This window comes from Natator depressus, chromosome 24, assembly GCF_965152275.1.
Source record: "Natator depressus isolate rNatDep1 chromosome 24, rNatDep2.hap1, whole genome shotgun sequence".
NCBI lineage: Eukaryota > Metazoa > Chordata > Testudines > Cheloniidae > Natator > Natator depressus.
In genome coordinates this window covers 5792154-5797010 of record NC_134257.1, presented here as the reverse complement: position 1 = coordinate 5797010, position 4857 = coordinate 5792154, and positions in this window count along the sequence as shown.

The following is a 4857-nucleotide window of genomic DNA, read 5'->3' as shown; positions in this document are numbered from 1 at the left end:
TTGTTTTGTTTTTTGAGGGTGCAGGGGGGTTGATTTCAGGATGTGTTTTTTTGGAGGGGGTGGGGGCTGGTCTGCAAGCAGAAAAGGGATCCAGCCAGGGAAAGCCTACAACTAACCCTTTCTTCCCAAACTCCGGCCTGTCGGACTCTTTCTTTAGCTGCAAACTCCAGGAACTCAGGATAACACAGATGATTAAATAAATAACCAACCCTTCCTTGCTGCCCCCTGGAGCTCGGCTCCTGCAAAGCAGCCCCAAAACCAGGCACAGATCCAAGCCCGCCTTCCCAGTGTGGGATCCCTGCTGCTGGCCCCCCCAGTCCAGCCAAGAGGTTCTGTTGACCTGGTCCCACCTTGTCTTGGTCCATGTGCAGTGTAATCTGCTCCCACTTGAGAACCGGTGGCATTTCAATGCTGCCGGCAAGGTGTAGGGCAGTGAAGAATGGGGCCCCTTCATCCCAGTGCTTCGTGTCAGTGATGGGTGAACCCCAGGATGCTCAGCATGTGGGTTCGCCTGGGCTAATTCGGTCCTTCAGTTCCCCACAATCCCTCCTGTCCCAGCCCTACCCCAGCGGGGCTGGAGCAATTTGGATAGCGGGGATGCTGAGAGGCATTTAACCAAACTGTAAACCCTGTATATAATGGAAACCACTTCAAGCCAGAGGGTGCAGTAGCCCCCCTAGTTCCAGCACCTATGCCCCACCCTGGACTATCCCTCCACCCCGACCTTCTTTCTCCCCCTCCTACTGCCCACCCCCCCTTTGAACAGACATTTCCACCCTTCCCGGCTCCAACCTATCAGGATGAGCTTGTCTTTCCTAGATTCACGGATTCTAAAGCCAGATGGAATCACCAGGTCTTTGAGGCCAGAAGGGCCCATTAGCCCATCTAGTCAGACTCTTGTATAGTGCAGGCCATTACATTTCATCCAGATACAGCTTTTCAGCCCTGAGGAAACTAAACTGTATGCCACAGGCGGAGAATGGGAACGACCAATCAATAAATCAATCAATAAAACAGGGGGACTGGGCCTCAGAATGCCTGGCTTCTATGCCCAGATCTGCCATCGACTCATTCTTGTGCCTCAGTTTACCCATCCATGAAATGAGGATATTGTCTCTCTCTCTGGGGGCTAAGAGACTTAATGAATGTTTGCTCCTGGCATGGAAGTGCAGTGCTATCGTTATTATTATTATATTAGCCAATTGTATCATATAACATCAGTCATGTGACATTTATGGTTATTCTGAAGGCCAAATGTACGTACGTATCACAGGTCCAGACTCTCACTGAGCATTCTAGGGGTCTGCTAGGACCTAATTTTTAAGCCTGAACCAGACCCAAATCGGACCCAAGCCCACCTGACTCAAGCAGGTCAACTTGTTTTCTGACCCGACCCCTCCCCCTGAACCTGAGTCAGCGCCGCCACCTCCTACAGGCTTACATGGGGCCGTCTCTCCTCCGGTCCATGGGGTTGGCGCCACGGTGGTTGCATGCACCAGTGGCTGTGTGCCCCACTCCTGCCATCCCCTGCCCCTGGCTGCACTGTGCGTGCTGCGGAGTGAGTGGCCCTGTGACTCATACCGCAGCGCACACAGCAGCGGGGTGGGGCCGACCCACTGGGCGGGAGGAAGAGAGCTGAGCCCAAGAGAATCACCTCGATTTCCTGACCTGACCCCGATGCCTGTAGTCACATTTGGGTCAGGTTGCAGGGCTCTCGTGTGTCCTGGCAGCTCTGCCTTCCCCACAACTCCACATTACAAGTCTCCCACAAAATCTGACACCCCTCACGATGCTCAGCGCTGTACATACATGATTATTTAACCTGTCTGTTGCCACAGAGCGTCGGAACTCCAGTAATGCTCCAGGACCCCGATGCTGTACAGACACAGAACAGAAAGATGGCTCCCCCCCTACCCCAAAGACCTTAGAATCTAAGTATAAGACACAAGACAACTGGTGGAGACAGACAGGGATGGAAACAGTGAGATAGTACAGGACAGCATGGTCAACAACGGTCTCTGCATGTCAGCTGCCTAGCTGTTGCCAAGTTTTTTGTCTGCATCCTGGCAAAGGAGCGTTTTCAATACATGGAATAAGAGACAGTCCATGCCCTTGTCTAAATAGCCAGGATGGAAATGGAGAGGGGAAGTGACTTGCCCTAGGTCACTTAGTAAAGCAGTGGCAGAGCCAAGACTATATCCAAGGTCTCCTGATTCCCAGCCCAGTGCCCATTCCAGCAGAACATACTGCTTCTCATCTTGAATTTGAGCTGTTTCTGCCAAAAGAAGAGACCAGGTGAACAGAATAATAAACTACTCCACTCCCTGTACACACATCACACACACCAATGCCAGTCTCACGGGTATTGTTAAAGAAACTCATGCTCAGGAGGGTTGTGCAAAGCAAACCAACTTCCTTCCTGGTCAGAAAATGCCCAAGACCGTCAGTCATGTGAGTTGGCTCGAACACCAGGGCTATTTTCTGATCAGCAGCGAGTTGGGTAGTTGCAGGGCCACCAACTCTCATGATATTATCACAAAGTCTCGTGATATTTGGTGTTTTACTTAAAGCCCCAGCTCCTGGAGGGAAGTGATTAGGAGAGAATCTTTTTCTTAAAGCAAGCTCTGAGCCCTCACGGCTGCAGAGAAGATCCTGAAAGTGTGACCCCTAAGAGGCACAAAATCCAGAAGGTGACTACAAAGCACCCCAAAATTATTTTGTTAAAAATCTCATGGTTTTGAAGCCAATCTCATGATTGGGGAGGGAGGGGGCTGATCATAATTTTTGCTTGGTGTTGGCAATATTGAATTCTGGGATGTATTAGCAGGAGTGTTGTAAGCAAGACACAAGAAGTAATTCTGCCGCTCTACTCACCACTGATTAGGCCTCAACTGGAATATTGTGTCCAGTTCTGGGCACCACATATCAGGAAGGATGTGAACAAATTGGAGAAAGTCCAGAGAAGAGCAACACAAATGATTAAAGGTCTAGAAAACATGAGCTATGAGGGAAGATTGAAAAAATTGGGTGGTTAAGCACTGGAATAAATTGCCTAGGGAGGTTGTGGAATCTCCATCATTGGAGATTTTTAAGAGCAGGTTAAACAAACACCTGTCAGGGATGGTCTAGATAATACTTAGTCCTGCCATGAGTGCTGGGGACCGGACTAGATGACCTCTCACGGTCCCTTCCAGTCCTATGATTCTATCACCACTGTGGAAGGAGCTTGTGCGTATATGCAATTGATTGTGTTTGGGTAGGAAGGACGGTCTAGTGGATACAGCACAGAATGTGCATTCAGAAGACCTGGGTTGAGTTTGTGGCTCTGCCACCAACTCCTTGTGTGACCCTGGGCAAGTTACTTAATCTGCTCAGTGCCCTTCCCTGTAATAAAATGGGGATAAAACTCCCCTGATGTCACAGGGGTGGCGTGAGGATAAAAAGCTACCAGTGATCACAAGGCGATCAGATTAAGGAGAGCACCTGGGTAGGCAGAATAGCAGCTTGTTGCATCTCTTCCGGTACAGAAGTAAATCCAGCGCGAAGCATTAAAGCTGGAGGAAGATGAGCCGCAGCGGACAGGTCATGGCATGATCGTGGGCTTGCCTAACGCCTCACAGCTATTGCATAACATCCCCCCGCTCCGCCCCACCCTCCGGCCATTTCCTGCTAATGTGGTGTGGCTTAAGGGGGTGAGAGCACGTCTGGGAGGGGATGAGTCTCAGGGACCCCCTTGCAATGCAAAAGTCAGGGGGTCAGTAGAATGGGAGCTGGCGAAGACCCATCTTGCCAAGCCCTCACCACCTCAGCTGGCATGGGAGGGTTCTTGCTGGCTGCCCACGTTCCCCTTTCCGGCCTAGCGTGGTGATGGAAATGACCGCACAAGGGGTGGGGCAACCATGAACAGTCCTGGGTGCCTTCTAGTGGCAATTCCAGTTGTAATACTGACCTGGTCTATGCTAGACACCTGGGCCTGCTGTAATTGAAATCGATCTGGTCCCAGCAGTGCAATAAAGAGGAGGAGGAGATGTTGCCAACGCAGGGGAAAAGGCAGGGGGGCGAGGGGACTGCCACCCTCCCAAGCCAATGAGAGGAGGGCGATCTGGGGGAGGGATGTGGCTCCTGGAAGCCAGAGAGGGGGGTTGTGGGGAGTTTGGGTGGGTGTGGGGCTTCTCCAAGCCAGGCAGGGGAGGGGGAGCTGCCCTCTGCTCTCAGCACTGGTCAGGCCCCCCAAACCCTTTCTCTTCTCCCCAACCCTGACAGAGAAATTGATGATAAGTGGAATGGAAGCCCAGCAGCACAGGGGAAATAAACAAACAAACAGCATCAGAAGAAGAGAAGAAAATAAAAGAGTTTCCAAAATTCCAATTTAATGGGTTTCTGAATGACAAAGACAAGGCCATTGGGCCACATTCTCAGCTGGCCTAGCCTTATTCACTTCAACGCTGCCACTCAGATTTACGCCAGCTGAGGATCTTGCTCTATTATTTATTTTATAGATCATTCGTTACTTCTATGACAGCAGCACCTAGGGGCCCCAGCCCAGAGGAGGGCGGGCACTCTACAAACACACCTTAAGAAACAATCCCCGCCCAAAGAACTTACAATCTAAATAGACAAAGGCTGGGAGGGGAAACTGAGGTACAGAGTGGCAACATGATTTGCCCAAGGCCACGCAGTAGGGTCAAGACTAGAACCCAAGTCTTCTGTCGCGTCCCCTGCCCACTAGACAACACTGCCTATGCTAGTGTCTTTCGCATGTAATTTACATGGCAAGGCTGAGACCATGTGACAAAGTTGTAGGCCCACAAGAGTATCTCAGCTCCTAGCTCAGAGCAAAGCCCTTCCTTCTGTTTG